Below are 17,356 nucleotides of genomic sequence, written 5' to 3'. Positions count from 1 at the left end.
GAGAGTGAAAGTCTCAATGTATTTTAAAACATATTTTTGATACGATAAAATGGTGGTGGCATACAGCAGCTACTCCCCTAGAGAGTGGCTGAATGGTGCACGCCAACCAAGGGAACCCATGGGAGAGGGTGGGATGGAAACCCAAGCTGGGAGGGACCCCGCATTAATGTCTGATCTGCAGTAACTCCTTGATGGGAAGCAGGAACTTGCTGGGTGGTCCTGAAGCGCAAGGAGGCTTTAAAAACAAGGAGACCTGGACTCTGCTTTTATGATTCTTGGAAGGGACTGATGGGATGCAGACAGCCCTGGCTCAAGCAGAAAGGGTGAGAAAGGGGGTGACTTGGGGGTCAGAATATGGCAGCGTGGGCTCAGTAGAAAACCTTTGAAATCAGACAGGGAAGTGCTTATCTCATACAAGAGGCCAGAAACTTGCAGGAGGCCCAGGGCAAGCTTAGAATAGAAGACTGGCCAGAGAGGAGGATGCAAGAGGGGAGAGGGAGAGACCTATGCCAGAGATTAGACTGACGCCCAAGTCCGGAGCCACTAGACCCAAAAGTGAGGCCAATTGGAATCTTCCTCGGGCTGGGGGCTTGAGAGAATATCAGAATCTCTCCAAGCCCCAGTCTTTCTGATAAAATGGAAACAATAAAAGCGTATGCTTCTGGACGTCATTGTGAAGACGACGTAAGTGTTGTAGGTAAAGTGCGTGTGACAGAGCAAATACTCAACACATGGCAGCTATTGATAGGAGGAACTGATGCAAAGCCAACCTACTGGCATGTATTTCTGTACTTAGATTTTTTTTTTTTTTAAGTAAAATCACCTTTCTGTACTTAGATTTTTTTTTTTTAAGTAAAATCACCTTTCTAGACTTCAAACTCCTTGAGAACATGTCAAAGCCAAAAGCAGGTGCTTTAATGTCCCGGTTAAGATAAACCAGGGAATAGTGCACTAAAGGTTTTGGTAAAAGAGACAAGGTCAGCTCTGGACTCTGGAATCAGACGTGTGTCTCCCTTTATGCCTCTAGACACCAGGACATTTGGCACCAAATCCGATACGCAGTCAGGGTAATTATATGATGGAGAGTGGGAACCCACGGGCAGGAGGGCACCCACATCCTTTCACCGAGTATAATCTCACCAAGGCCAACAAGCTTTTCCCACTACAAAGTCTCCTTTGGGAATTTGTCTTCGGTCTCCTCTTCAAGAAAATGATTCTAAGTTAATTTTACATCAAGTCAGAGTCCCTAAAAGTCACAGAACTGGACCTTGCCAGCTTAGACACTGGCCAAATTACCTTCATCGTGTCACGCCTTGGTGTTCAATCCTCCACACCTATGAAGGCTTTTGCTGTCGATGGACCTATGTTTATTATGCCACTGTGTCTTTTATGTGAAGTCCCACATGAGAAAATGATTTTAGAAAAATGTGCCAGTAAGAATTTTGCCTCCCCTGAGGAGTTGGTAGACTTTTCCCTTTCCGATCAAGAAAGCTGTGCAATTGACCTGGTTTTCATTACGTCCTGGCTGCCAAGAAGTGCAAAACCAAATCCAGTGCTCAACTGGAGCAACCATACTAGCCAATTTCTTTCTTTCTGTGGCCTTGATTTCCTATTTGTGTGTCAATTTTATTGGATAAGGTGGTTTGCAAGAAGATGCCTCCATCCTGAGAAGACAGAGGCAGGTCAGGAACCAAGTAAAAGCAAAACATTCTACCCCTAATCTCTTTACCTTTTCACAGCCTACCTCCTCCAAGCAACCTTCCCTGATCACCTCACTCCATAGAGACTGCTCCTTCCTGTAATTCCAGCAGCTGTTACAGCCCTTTCCTGCAGCACTTTCAAATACTTCGGCTTTTGCGGGCATAGGTATTGTCCCTCCTAACTGGGACCTAAGCTAAGGCCCAAGGGCTGCTCCCATGCCCTTCAGTATCCCCCATAAAACCTAACCACACATTAGAAACTCAAAGAATAGCATAGGCATGATCGATCACCTGGAACAGAAGCAGTGAGGAAACTTAAGCCAGGATTCCTCCCAGAGATTCCACCGCCCCTCCCCGCATCTCCAAATGCTGGACTCCTAAGCATTTACTCAGATTTTAAACAGCACATAATGCCATGGCGAGGATGATCCCTGTGAATGCTTTTAGCACATTACTCACCACACTGACTAGCTATTTCTGTCTTACTCCTGAGATCATAACCGAAGCACTTCTATACTTAAATCAAAGAGTGTAATAACTGACATTTCAGATTACAGCTACGTGGAGGTCTGCCCTTAAGGAGATGGCGCTAATTGCTGAATGTGAGGAACAACAGGCAACTCCCAGCCACCACAGCCCTTGCTTCCTGCAGGACCTCAGGTGTGAGAAGAGAGGCTCGGTCTCTCAAGGGCTGAGATGCACAGGAAGCCTCGCAGCAGCAGCAGCAGCGTCCCGGCTGGGCGGAGCTCTTTCCCCAGTCCTGCACCGACATGGATAAATCAGAGCCATCTGGCTGGTTCCTCCTCTCACACGTGTGTCACCTCCTCTCCAGCCTCCAGGACCCCTCAGCCTAATGTGCTCCTTATGCCCAGAACCTGGAGTCAGCTGTCCTTCAAAACGGAGCAGCTCATGACATAGTAAAACCATGACCCCACATACCACTTATTTGTCATTTTATCACTACTGCCTTGTTCTGGCATGTTCTGTCCCTGCATGTGTCTAGAGCAGGGGTTCTCAATGGAGGGCAGGGACAAGGGACAGCATAGTGCCCTAATGGGGAGAGGGGAGAGTTTGGAAAGTCATCTTCAAAATCACCTACAAATAACTAAATTCACTTTGTAAATTCAATCGTCCTGTGGGAGGCATGACCCGGAAGCTCTCCTGCTGTCTCATGAGTGCCGATACTCTCACATGGTCCCTTCACCACATCACTTCCTTGTTCAAGACATCACGCCTGACTCCCCACAAATTCACATCACCTTCAGGCTGGAAGAAACCATCAGGGACGCACCCTCTGCAATTTACAGGTGAGGAGGCTGAGGCCTGAGGACGCTAGGTGATTCACCCCCAAGGCACAGCCTAATAAATCTTTTAGTCAACAAATATTTATTGAGCATCCGCTACATTCCAGGCAGTGTCCTAGGCTCAGGGGACATAGCTGTGGAGAAAACAAAGTCCCTATTCTTTTTTTTTTTTTTTTTTTTTTTTTGAGACGGAGTCTCGTGCTGTGTCACCCAGGCTGGAGTGCAGTGGCGCGATCTCGGCTCACTGCAAGCTCCGCCTCCCAGGTTCAGGCCATTCTCCTGCCTCAGCCTCCGAGTAGCTGGGACTACAGGCGCCCGCCACCACGCCCGGCTAGTTTTTTGTATTTTTAGTAGAGACGGGGTTTCACCATGTTAGCCAGGATGGTCTCGATCTCCTGACCTCGTGATCCGCCCGCCTCGGCCTCCCAAAGTGCTGGGATTACAGGCTTGAGCCACCGCGCCCGGCCCAAAGTCCCTATTCTTAAAGAGCTTACAGAGCTTCCATTCTAGTGGGAGGAAGGAAAAATAAACAAATAAAGATACATACCTGTGTTAGGTAGTAGGGGAGGAAGGGCCTGCAATTTTCAATATAGTGGCCAGCGAAGGCCTCTCTGACAGGGTAACATTTGGGCACAGATCAAAATATGTGAGGGAGTGAGGTAGGAGTTCATCTCAAAGAAAAGTGTTCCAGGCAGAGTTGTCTCAGAAAGTGCAAAGACTCTGAGGAAGGGGCAAGCTAGAAGCAGTTCCTCAAACTTTTGTTTAGGGGTTCTCACTGCTGTACCTATTGCTTGTTTTGTAATAATCCTAGCATTTAAGATTCTGTCCAAGAGTAGATAATAATTACAGTACCAATAACATTTATTAAGAACTTAGTATATGCCAGGCATGGTTCTAAATACTTTTCTTTTCTTTTCTTTTTTTTTTTTTTGAGATAGAGTTTTGCTCTGTCGCCCAGGCTGGAGTGCAGTGGTACGATCTCTGCTCACCGCAAGCTCCGCCTCCCGGGTTCGCGCCATTCTCCTGCCTCAGACTCCCGAGGAGCTGGGAGTACAGGCGCCCGCCACCGCGCCCGGCTAATTTTTTCTATTGTTAGTACTACTGAGACGGGGTTTCACCGTGTTAGCCAGGATGATCTCCATCTCCTGACCTCATGATGGGCCCGCCTCGGCCTCCCAAAGTGCTGGGATTACAGGCATGAGCCACCATGCCCGGCCCTAAATACTTTTCATACATTAATTCATTTAATGTTCACTGTAACCTCATGACGTATGTATTACTATTCCCATTTTACAGATGGAAAAACCGAGGCACAGAGAACTTAGGTCATTTACCCAAAGGTTGCCCAGTTTTTAAGTGGTGCAGCCAGCACACACAGCGAGGCAATCTGTCTCAGCCCATCTAGCTTTCATCCTTGAAAGTAGCCCCTTGCACCCTCAGCCTTCTCTGTACTGGTCTTCCCTGGTTCTTCAACACAGCCTGTTGATTCCGTCTTTTAGGCCTTGCTCATTTTGTACCTCACTCACTGCCTTTAACATTGTCCCCAGTCAGTGAAGTCACTTGGATCCCACATCTGCCCCAGAGCTTCCCTTGACTAGTCCTCAAAGGCAGTTCCTTTTGTTTTTGCCAGCATCAACCTCCATCAAGACCTGCCTTATGTACATTCAGCTTTAATAGTGTCCTCCCCTGCCATCCTAAGCACACTGAGGCTATTTTTTCTCCTCTCATTGCCAGTGAAATGAATGAATTCCATGTGGGGGATGGGAATGTAAGGAGTTCGCAATAATGGCTTGTTTAACTCACCTGCATTGAATCTCTCAATCATCACTTTTATTTATTTATTATTATTATTTTTTAACAGAGACAGGATTTTGCTCTGTCACCCAGGCTGGAGTGCAGTGTTGTGATCATGGCCACTGCAACCTCTAACTCCTGGGCTCAAACGATCCTCCTGTCTCAGTCTTCCAAGCAGTTAGGACTACAGGTGCATGCCGCCACATCCAGCTAATTTTATTATTTTTTGTAGAAACAGGGTCTCACTATGTTGCCCAGACTGGTTTTAAACTCCTGTCGTCATGCAGTTCTCCTGCCTTCACCTCCAAAAGCATTGAGATTACAGGCATGAACTATGATTCCTAGCTCTTTATAATAGCTTTATTAATGGATACTTTACCCACAATCGATCAAACACTGTTTTTTTGAGACAGAGTCTCGCTTTGTTGCCCAAGCTGGAGTGCAGTGGCACAATCTCAACACACTGAACTCCCGGGTTCAAGTGATTCTCCTGCCTCAGCCTCCCAAGTAGCTGGGATAACAGGCGTGCGCCACCTGTCTCTACAGGTATCTCTAATTAGCCTGAGACAGGTGTTTAAAAACCTGTTAATTTTTGTATTTGGAGTAGAGTCGGGGTTTCACCATGTTGACCAGGCTGGTCTCGAACTCCTGACCTCAAGTGATCCACCCACCTCAGCTTCCCGAAGTGCATGAGCCACCGCACCCAGCCGAACACTCTTTAAATAACAGTAAACTTTGATAAGTTTCGACATACATATACCCCTGTGAAACCATCACCATAATCAAGATTATGAACATATTCTTCAGTCCACAAAGTTTCCTCATAGAGTTTATAATCTCTTGCTCCTGCCCCTCCCACACAACCTCCATCCTGAGGCAACCACTATTTCAGTTCCTATCTTATAGATTAGCTTGCATTTTCTAAAATGTTATATGAATGGAATCATATAATGTACATTCCAAATTGTCTGGGTTTTTTTTGTTTGTTTTCACTCAGCATAATTATTTTGAGATTAATCCACCCATTCCTTTTTATTACTAAATAGTATCCATTGTATAGATATACCACAATTTGTTTATCCATTCTCTCTTGATGAAAGATTGGGTTGTTTCCAGTTTAAGACTATTACAAGTGAAGCTGCTATGAACATTCATGACAAGACTTTGAATGGACAAATGCTTTCATTTATCTTGAGTTAAGGCCTAGAGTGAAACGGCTGGATCACATGGTAGGTTTACGTTTAACTTTTTAAGAAACTTGCAAAACGTTTTCCAGAGAGAGACTGTACAATCAACCTTTTTCCACATCTGAAGCTTTGCACTTTCCCATCCTCTCTAATCCACCCCACTATTTCCTTTCCAGCAGAACCCCTAGAGCCTGGGAGCAGGATACTCTTAATCCTCTTCTTCCTCTCTGCCCTATCATCTGGTATTTGCTTTTTCAAAGAAGTCCAGGATCCTAGAAAACAGGGTGGCTCTTCATCTGATAAGCAAATGTTTATCCCTGTCTTAACCTGACTCATATCCATCAGTCTCGCTAAAGACTGGAGTCAGCATCATGTTCTAAGAATTCTGTAGCCACCCTTCCCTGCGGTCAGCCTCTATCGTCCTTGGCAGTTCATTGTGTGTCTAGTAAACGCCCAGAAGCCAGCGGTTCCCAGCAAATTAGCTGCACCTCCTTATTATACCCAGCTGTGGGGATGCAAAGTCTCCTCTGATCTTCCCAACATGGAATCCACTCTCCATCCTCCTCCCCTCCACCTTCTCCAATTCTCCGAGTGCCAGCCAGTTCCAGTTGCTTTTAAGGAAGTTTCGTCTGATGACTCCAGCTCCAAGGAGCTCTCCCTCCCCTGAACTTGACAAGCCCCTGTCTGAGCCAGTTCTTTAGGACTCACTAAACCCAGCGGTCATGCATTTCACTGGGCAACCAGTTTTGAGTCACTGGTAACATATACAATAATATATACAAGCCCCAGGGCTGGACCCAAGGAGGATAGAAAGAGAAATCGAGTGGAATCGCTGCCCTCACACAACATAAAATCCAGATCAGGAATAAGACATGGTTACAACTGAAATATTTCTAAATGACCTGGTAATTGCCATAAGAAATTCGAGCTAAATATAGTGGAGGTTTGGCATTTGCCAGGCAGGAAAATGTGAGGCGCAGGAAGTCAATACGCGTTTCTCAGCAAAAGAGCAGCCATTAGCAGTCACTGGAGAATGAAGGTCACTGTAGAACGAAGGCCAGTGTCTTGGGCAGGTTAGATTTGTTACGACACTCAGGACCCCCTCAGATTTATTTCTGTATCATATGCTTAACCCAAGCACTTTCCTTCCCTCCCTTTTCTGGGCTGCAAAAATGTGTTTGCTGCACATTTATTGAGTGCCACTGTATACCAAAGAGCAAAATAGTCCACTGCCCCTGAGGATCTTCCAGTCCAGAGAACAGTAAGAACTATACACCAGCCCATTATTATACAACATAGTTGGCAACCTTATACAATGTGGCCACAGAAGAAGTGCAAGGGTGACTATCAGAACCATCCTCCTTGGGTCAGGAAGCAGCAGAGAGGACGGCTCTGTGCCGAAACGAGGACTTCAGCAATGCACACTCCCCCCCCAGCCTCCAGGCCCTCCTTGCCAAGGCCCGGCCACGTTACTTGCAGGCTACATTACTCTCAGTATCTATGGCGTAGTCTTGCTGCTCCCCAACCTCGAACCAGTGGTAGCAAGCCCCCTGAAGCCCCTGACAATCAGGTCTTCGTCCAGAAAAGTCCTTCCCTCCTGGCAGCCTCGCACCTCAATCCTTAGCCAGCTTGACGCTGGCAGCCTCTCCTAGCACCGCACTGTGGTCCATATGGTGATCCAGCTGATGCTGTGTGACGCAGGACAGCTTTGCCTTCCAATGCACGTCAGCCCCAGTCACGGGTACACCATGGCATTTAAATTGCAGTGAGGGACCTTTGATTTGGATGGGGAAGCTAAATTAGAAGCCTGTAACATGTTCAAAACACTTACATGAGGGATGAACCCAGGGGCAGGCCCTCAAGGGGGCGGGCACAGCATATCAATATTTATTTATCATACTTCTGGCAGGAAACCAGGCCACCCAAGTGGACTAGGTGTATGGGGGAGCTCTCAGAGCCTGGAGCTCAAAGGAATATTTTCCCTCCATAGAGCCGCAATGAAGCCTGGATTATTAACAGAAAGAGAAAGAAAATCCCGTGGAGAATAATAAAGCGCATGCCTCAAACACTCTAGAACAGCCACAGCCAAGATTCTTCAGGGCCAAGAACTCCTTTTCTTACCCCAGGCAGCATATCTGTTCTGTAAACATATTCTAACAGTTGCATATTCACACATGAAAGCAACTCACTGATCTAGAAGTCACATGCCTGGCCTCCTTGCCTCTTCAGATCAAAGAAAATAGAACAAAGTGAAAGCATCTGAGCAGCACAGAGCCGTCTCCAGGCCCCAGAATCAGTACTGTACTCTACTCACAGACCCTGCCTCAAACCTGCTTTCCCCACCTCAGATGCATTTCAACAGCTCTGGGTCACTTGCTGCAACTAGCTAGCCCCAGCTCACTGCAGATCCCCCTATGCCCACAAAAGCAAATTCCAAGGGAAAAGTAGCTAGCTATCAAAGGCAATGTGAATATAGGCCTTGTTCGTCTCCTCATTCAACTGCAAAGACTTTTTTGAGCAACTGGGGAATACGGTTTTAGTATTAGAGGATACTTAGGAATCATTGCTGGATTTGTTGTGATCATGGTTTTGTGGTTATGCAAGAAAATGTCTTTATTTTTTTGGAGATGCAGTCAGAAATATTTGGGAGTGGAATGTTAGGATGTCTGGGATTGGCTTTAGAATACTTCTGCAAGAAAAAGATGAAGCAAAAATGTTAAAAATCTAGACGATGGGGACATGGGAGTGGGTCATACTACTCTCTCTATTTTTATAGGTGTGAACATTTTAATAAGAAAGGTTTTTTTTTAAAGCTCCAGGAAGGGAAGAATGCTACGGGCACAGCAGCCAGTCTGCAAACAGAGAATGCAAACCAACAACTCAAACAACCTGGGTCAGTCTCAAGGAGGGTTCAGCACACCCTGGAATTACAGCCAGCCACAATAATGAATGGTCATAATTATGACTACAGATCAAGAAGCTACGAGATGACATTTTTGGTATATTGGAATACAAGTAAATAATTTTTACCTAAAAACGTGGACAGAAGTGTTTTAGTTTAGTTTCAGTCTAGTACTTAAAAAGATGTAAAGTTCTCCGTTAAACTTCTCTGGCGCACAGTAGTTGTCGAAGTGTGGCTCCTGGCCCAGCAGGTGCAGCATTACCTGGGAACGTGTTAGAAACGCACATTGTCAGGCCCAGGTGCTGCCCAAGCCCTCCTCAATCAGAAACGTGGGGAGGAGGGTGGGGTGGGGCGGAATTAGTGTGTTTTAAACTAGGCTTCAGGTAGTTCTGAGGCTTACTGCCCTGGGGTGCTAGGTGACCCAGCCATTACCCTGAGTCTGTTAAACACACAACAGCGGTATATACACGCAGGCACCCTACCCAGATAAACTCTGCCCTACACCCTGTGCCCTGACCAGGAAAGTTGACAGGGAGAAGAAACAAAACAACACAGCCTCTGTGAAATGTGTGTGCTGCAGGAAAGCTCCATAAATCCCAAGGACCCTCCTCCTAAGTCTATGCTCCAGAAAGCCCCATTAACAGCCGGTGCCCCATCTGTAGTTCAAAGGATGCAAACTCTATTAAAATGGGTCGTAAAAAACTTATATAACCCACTAAGTTCCAGTACTCAGCAAACCCCACGGAGTACTCTGTCTCTGGCTGTGGCTGGTTGGCAGCTTCTCCAGGCACACTGAGGTGGAGAGAAGTACCTAGGTCAGGGTGACCTGACTGCCTGCCTGCATGGTACAAAAGATAATACGCCTGCAGGCGCAGGAGATGAGAGGAGGGCAGCATATGGTGGAAAAGCAAGTCCCTGCTTCAGTGTCTAATTCATGAAATCACAGAACATTCTGGCTGAGCAAGGGAGATCACCGAGACCAGTTCTCAGATTTATAGATGAGGAAACAGGCTCAGAGAGGTGAAGTGATCATCCTAACGTCATACACCCAGTGAATGCACAGGAGAAAGTCCAGCTTCTCTGAGTCCCAGTGCTGAATTGGATCCATTAAACAGTGGGGAGGGGAGGGAGGGCGATATCTCAGTAGATGTAGGAGGGACGAAGGCAGGGAGTTCAGCACAGGGTTGAGGGTACAGACCCTGAAGCCAGATTGCTTGGGTTTAAAACTCAACTCCTCTACTTAAAAGTCTTGTGTCTTGTGTCTTCTTTGTGTCTCAGTTTCTTGTTCTGTAAAATGGGGATAGCGATAACATCTGCTTCACAGCTGGAATAAAATTAAATATGAGTGAAATCAGATGAATATTTAGCACATAACAGGTATTCAACACATGTCAGTTATTCCATGCCATGTTCACTTTTCATGCTAATAGTGGTTAGCTTTGGAGGCTGGAGTTAGAATGGCACTGGGGGTGGGGTTATGGGAAATTTTCATTTTCTTTTTTGTACTTTCAAAAATGTGTTTTCAAAAATGTTGCTTGGGTCATTGTTTAAAGTCGATTACATTCTGACATCTATTGGGTATGTATTAATCATATTCTGTCTGCACAACCTGGTGCTAAAAGCTGCGGAGGATCTGAGAAAAGGAGAAACCACAGGCCCTCCTTCAGAGACTTGACTTTTTTGACCTGATTAGAGAAACGAGAGTTATACATAGGAACTGTTGAGAAACCAAATAAACAATATGGAAACTTAATGCAGGGCACTATACTTGGCATAAGTAGGAACCAGAGAATAACAAGACATTGCCCTGTTCTCAAGGAATTTGCAGCCTAGTTAGGAAAGCAGGAGTGTACAAATAGTCCTAATATAATTATATAATGATGTGATAAAATATTGAACAATTACCAGATGGCACCCACATATCCAGGCTTTATTATCTCAGTTCATATTATTATGTACAGTGTATCATCTCGGTCATGTATCATGTCAGTCAATCCTCAGCACAACCCTATGAAGTACACACTATTATGGCAGATAAAAAACTGAGTGAAAGACATGAGCACAGCTTTGCCGGTGACCGTGAGTAGAAGGTCATTCCCAAAAGAGGGAAGAGTATAAGCAAAGGCGTAAAGGCTGAAAGGCCCAAGGGGCTTGGGGAACCAAAGGTAGTCCAGAGCGGTGGCAGGGAATGGGTTCCTGGGGAATAGAATGGGAAGAGAAACCAGAAAGGAAAGCAAGTGAGACGCAGAGGGCCTTAAACACAAAGCTAACAGAAGAGTCTTGAAATGAAGAGTGTGTGATCAGCGACACTCTGGCGATAATATTCTGCCTGCAAGGGTAGACAGGAAGGAGAAAGACCACTGAAGGGGCCTCCATGATTGCTCCAGTGAATGGTGTGGAGCCTGGTATAAATGATGCCACCACACACTTACCAAGTATGCAATACTAATGCATACCAAGCACCTCCCACATTCAGGCACTGTTCTATATACTTCCATGTATTACTCATGTAATTCTCAGAATGACCCATTATATAGATATGATTATAGTCCCATCTCATGTGGGAAGAAAACTGAAGCACAGAAGTATTAAATAATTTGCCCAAGTTCAAAAACAAGGAACTTGACATCATTTCACTTAATCCTTCCAACAACCTTGACAGACTCAGAGAAGTCACATAACTTGTCTGGGCACTAACCTGGCACAGTCTCTCTCATCCCAAACTGATACCCACCTTGGGACTCAGCTCCCTATGCCGGGGTACAGCTCTACACCAGGGCAATGGGACTGCAAATTTCAGTAAGGGAAGGAGGAACCATGAGTGGTGAAATTAACAGGACACGCACAAGGCCACATCTTGTATTATTCCATCTATATAAAATACCCAGAGCCAGAAAATCCTTAGAGAGAGAAAGCAGAATAATGTTTCCCAGCGGCTGGGGGAGGGAGGAACAGAGAGTGACTGCTCAATGAGTACAGGGTTTCCTTTTGGGGTGACAGAAATATTCTGACAATAGACAGTAGTGATGGTTGCACAACACTGTGAATGTACATTAGCGGCATTTTCACTAACGGTACATTTTATGTTATATGTCCTTCACCATAATGTTTTTAAAACCCTAACAGGATAGACCAACCCTTTGGGTGTCGGAAAAAGGAGCTGAAGATGATACATTATTCACCACTTGTACTTAAGAGCCTAGAAAAATCAACCATGAAGAAAGAACACAGGCTGCAGACAAGTGAAGATATCTTTAATACAGAATATATGTTCTCCCCTAAAAAGGCCTTATCCTTTTATGCAGTTCTTGATTCCTCTAAATACCTCTGTCAGAATGCTATGTGTGAGCCAGGGTAAGTGGCATTTATCCTTTCTTTTATCAACCTATGTCCTGTCTTCCTGCAGCAGCTGTAATGAACAGGGGGGTTTAGTGCAGCATTTGAGAGCCAAGACTTGAGAAACCAAGCAGAGTCATGTTCAAGTCTGGTTCCATCATCTATCAGCTACGAAACTCTGGAGAATTCACTTTGCCTCACTAATCATAGTACCTACACTTCATAGTATTCTTTCAAAAATTAAATGAGACACTGTTCATAACATGCTTATCACTAATTTTCATTATGTGTGCTATAACATTAAAATCATGCAATCCACATTGTATGATTGTCATTTCATATCTAGTACTGTCAATTCCCTCTTTGAGGCTGGTGAAGCCCTCTTACAATAACTTCTCTTACTTTATGTCAGACATTCATCCATCCAAGAGATTGGGCTGTGTCCTGTAGCAGAACTGTGTCCATGAGCTGCAAACCACATGCCAATGATGCTCATTCGATTCCCCAGTAAACCGAGGCCCAGGAGCTAGAATAATGTATGATCTGAAGATCCCATCTCTCAGCTGTGAGCTGCACCATAGAATTTGTTTATAGCATTTATTCTTCCTAAATAGGTTTTGCTCAGCCTAATATTAAATAGACTGGCTTTTCTGAGCAGGGAAGATGGTTCAAGAACCCATTAAAATCCTGTTCCTGGGCCAGGGGCGGTGGCTAACGCTTGTAATCCCAGCACTTTGAGAAGCTGAGGTGAGCAGATCACTTGAAGTTAGGAGTTCTAGACCAGCCTGTTCAACATGGTGAAACCCCATTTCTACTAAAAATACAAAAATTAGCTGGGCATGGTGGCGCACGCCTATAATCCCAGCTACTTAGGAGGCTGAGGCAGGAGAATCGCTTGAACCCAAAAGGCAGAGGTTGCAGTGAGCCAAGATTGTACCACTGTACTCCAGCCTGGGCTACAAAGCAAGATTCGGTCTGAGAAAAAAAAAAATCCTGTTCCCTCTCTGTTTTTGAAGTCCTGGTAGCCTGCACTGAACTGTTTACTTGGTTTTCAAAGGCACAAAATCTCACATTGCTCTCAGGTGCATTCGCCACCTAGCCTAGCACCTGTAGAGGCTAATCCTTCAGGGCGGGAGCATCATCCCTTCCCACTGAATCTAACACAAAGCCTTGCCTGTCCAAAGCTTCCTGTTGAAGTGACTGATGTGTGTGAGCAGCTCTGAGAAGACCCAAACTAGAGACTGGAGGGTAGAGATGAGAGATCCAAAAAGACAGAGTATTACCCTCCCATTGAAGGCTGGGTAAAGGGACACTAGGTATTTGAGTCATGCCGAGATCCAAACGTGCAGAAGGATCACATTTTGCAGAGTCAGGGATGCTGGCAGCGGCCTGCTTGCCAGGCACAGACGTTTCTTTAATGAAATCCAGAGAAGAAGAGTGATGAGCAACACATGTGTGAAGCTTGCTTGCGCTCTCTCACGCAGTCTGAAGGTGCAGGAGGCAACATGGGGAGTCAGGCAGGCTTGACATCACATCCTGCTTCTGCCACTCTTACTAGACTGGGGGACGCTGAGTAAATTATTGGACTTCTCTGAGCTTCAATTTCCTCACCTGCAAAATGAAAATGATGCCACATATCTTACAGGGTGTTTGTGAGCTTTGCATGAGATGATGCCTGGCATATATCCATAGATTTTTTAAATTCTTTCAAATGACTGCCCTCGATGCGGACTCCTGTAATAACCAACGGTTGTCAACGTGTTCCCTCACAAAAGCACGTAATTGTTGCACATCATTCACCTGATAAGGAGTTAATAGCTAGAATATACAAAGAGCCCCTATAACTTAATAACAACAGCAAAACCTGATGTAAGTATGGGCAAAGGACTTGAACAGAAGTCCTTTGTCTTAGGAACATGTCATTGCATTTTTTCTCCAAAGAAGATATACAAGTCGCCAGTAAGCACATGAAAAGATGCTCGACATTACTCATTAGAGAAATGAAACTGGTGGTTACTATCCAAAAAGAAAAAAGAAAAAAAAAAAAGAAGACTAAGCGTTGGTGAGGATGTGGAGAAATTAGAACCCTTGTGCATTGTTGGTGGGAATGTAAAATGGTGCAGCTGCTATAAAAAGCAGTAAGAGGGTTTCTTAAAAAATTAAAAATAGGGCCAGGCGCGGTGGCTCACGCCTGTAATCCCAGCAGTTTGGGAGGCCAAGGCGGGCAGATAACAAGGTCAGGAGATCGAGACCATCCTGGCTAACATGGTGAAACCCCATCTCTACTAAAAATATAAAAAATTAGCCAGGCACGGTGGTGGGCGCCTGTAGTCCCAGCTATTTGGGAGGCTGAGGCAAGAGAATGGCGCGAACCCGGGAGGCAGAGCTTGCAGTGAGCCGAGATTGCGCCACTGTACTCCAGCCTGGGTGACAGAATGAGACTCTGCCTCAAAAAAAAAAAAAAAAAATTAAAAACAGAATTACTATATAACCTAGCAATTCTGCTTCTAGTGTGTACCCAAAAGAACTGAAGCAGGGTCTCAAAGAGAGAGTTGTACACCCACGTTCATCACATAATTATTCAATAGCCAAAAGGGGAAAACAGTCCAAGCATCCATCAATGGATTAGAAAAACCAAATGTGGTATGTCCATACAATGGAATATTACTCAGCCTTAAAAAGGGAGGGCAGTTCTGACATATGCTACAACATAGATGAACCCTGAGGACATTATGCTAAGTAAAACAAGCCAGTCACAAAAGCACAAATACTATATAATCCCACTTATGTGAGGTAGCTAGAGTAGTGAACTTCACAGAGACAGAAAGTAGAAGAGTGGCTTCCAGGGGATGTGGGCAGGGGAAAATGGGAAGTTAGTGTTTAATAGGTACTGAGTTTCAGATCTGTAAGATGAAAGAGTTCTGGAGACTGCATGCACAAAAATGCAAACTCACTTAAAGCCACTGCACTATACACTTAACAATGGTTACAGTGATAAATTTTATGTCATGTGTATTTTACCACAATTTTTTTAATTTGCAAAAAAAAATGCCCAGTTGTTTCATATTACATACTATGGAGATGCAAGAGAATGAGAAATAAATGCCTTGGCCTCAAGAGGTTATAATCTCTGAGGAAATGAGATGAGCGCACGCAAAAGGAGGCAGGGTAAAACCCAACATGGCTCAGTACTGGAGCAATCAGAGCAGCGTGTCATCAGTGCAGCTGCACAGTGGTGGGACTCTGCGGAGGCAGCGGGGACTGAGGCTTGAAAGGGAGGAAGAGGCTAGATGGGTGTGAGGACAAAGGAGGGCATCAGGCCTGGGACAAGGAGAGGAGACTGAAGGGCAGGAATGCAATGACACGTTCCTAAGACAATAAGGGAGTCTGTGTCCTTGGAGAGAAGCAGCACACTGGGAAACCATTTGGGTAGGCAGGATACAGATGTGTCAAGCAGTCTTGAATGAAAGCTGGGTAAAATTATGCTAAGTAAAACAAGCCAGTCACAAAAGCCTTGTATAATGTCCATGGGATGCTGTAGGAAAGGAGGGGCACTGAAAATATGGAGAATATTACAGGCATGATATAATACCTTGTTCTGGCACAAACCACCAAAGAATAAGTAGCATTGTCCACATTTCAGCGAGGTAGAAACTGAGGAAGACAAAGGTAAGCGAGTCATCTGGTGACACACAGTTGATCAGCTACAGAGTAGGTGACGCACAACTGATCAGCTACACTCCCAACTCCAAGCGTGAAGGTATAAACTTTTCCATTTCTTAGTCTTCATTCTGTAAATATTTTTTGAGCACCACTCTGTGCCAGGTGCCCTCCTCGACAGTGAGGACCAGAAAGACTGCAGGAGGAGCAGATTTGGGAAGGAAAACCAGGAGTTTGGTTTTGGACATCTGAGGTGTGAGAAGCCTATTAGATACCTAGAGAGTTGAATATACCTCTGAGGTTTAGAGGAGTGGTTTGGACAGAAGTGAAAATTCCATAATAATCAATATATAGGAATCATTTAAAACTATGGGACTGAATATAGCTGATAGCTTTCCCTACAAATATAAACGAAAACTGAAAGAAAGCAAAACAAACAAGGAGGGGAAGGAACATCTCAGAAAGTCAAGACAGATACTTAGGATTACTGCCTAACTTCCTTCAGTTCCACTGTCTGATTTCTTTTGGCTATCACTTGTGGGTATGTGATAATTAACAAGCTAATTTACAGAAAAGAAAACACGTCTCAGCATGGTAGAAGTCCAGAGGCTTGTGACGACATCTGTAATGACCTCTTAGGCCATCCGTTTAAATTAGTGCAGTGACCCAGGACTAGAAAGAATTCAACTATGATGGAAAAGAAATTAGATGCTGAACAAACTGAAATACAGAAACTGGAACGCTGATATTGTCTGTTTTCCCCACCTCACCACTGTTCAGATACCGAGGACACGCTCAGGGGCTGGTCCACATGTGTTATCTGTATCGGTGGTCTCCCTTAGAAGGCTGGTCAGGGCTCAACTCGCCACCTCCCAGGCATCTCATTAGCCGCCAGATGCCAAATTAACTGGGATTAAAAGTAAGATTATAATTTTTTAATACCATACCCAGCTCCATCTGGGGGTGGTTATCTGTGCAGACCATAAACACAGAAAAGCAAAACCTCCACATGTTTTTGTTTCAACGAGAAAACTTCCTGGAATGACAGCCAGGTAGAGATCAGCTCTCCCCAGGGCAGAGCGAGTGATGTGGGTGGGGCAGAGGGGACAAAACGTCGTTGAGAACAGGAATGAGAAAGCGAAGCACAACAGAACGAATAGGGAAAGAAGGCTCCCCAGGCTGACTAAGTTCCAGGCAAAGTTCTGGAGGTACTGCAGGGAAAGGCGGGGTGGACCTGTCAGGGCAATGAGACCAAGGCATCTGTGTCCCGGGCCTCCTCTCCCCACCAGGCACTTGCTCTCCACCACCATCTGTCTCAGTCACTGCAGGAAGGCAAGGAATACACAGAATGGAATCGTTTACAGGACCCCCATGACAGATAGGGACAATTGTAAGATGGAATTGATCTCAGAGTCCCCAGAAAACAGCCTTCCTTGTCCCTTAAAACTCCCCTCGCTCCCTGCCTCCCCACAG

General features: G+C 45.2%; 1 protein-coding gene across 14 annotated transcripts in view; it reads right to left on the bottom strand.

Moving 5' to 3' along the window:
- The window catches only part of PRKCE (protein kinase C epsilon), a 539,251-nt gene that overhangs the window by 427,781 nt on the left and 94,114 nt on the right, over positions 1 to 17,356 (bottom strand). For 8 of the 14 annotated variants that reach the window (XM_017947485.3, XM_017947489.3, XM_017947490.3 and 5 more), the window contains one exon: positions 9,016 to 10,211. The exons of 5 other annotated variants lie outside the window; for them this stretch is intronic. The gene's annotated coding sequence lies outside the window, so the exon portion shown is untranslated. The remainder of the gene's footprint in view (positions 1 to 9,015; positions 10,212 to 17,356) is intronic. One more of the 14 variants, XM_017947486.3, reaches the window with a different exon arrangement.

Source organism: Papio anubis, chromosome 14 (genome assembly GCF_008728515.1).
Source record: "Papio anubis isolate 15944 chromosome 14, Panubis1.0, whole genome shotgun sequence".
Taxonomy (NCBI): domain Eukaryota; kingdom Metazoa; phylum Chordata; class Mammalia; order Primates; family Cercopithecidae; genus Papio; species Papio anubis.
The sequence above is the reverse complement of the archived record's forward strand: the minus strand, read 5'-3'. Positions and strand labels throughout refer to the sequence as shown.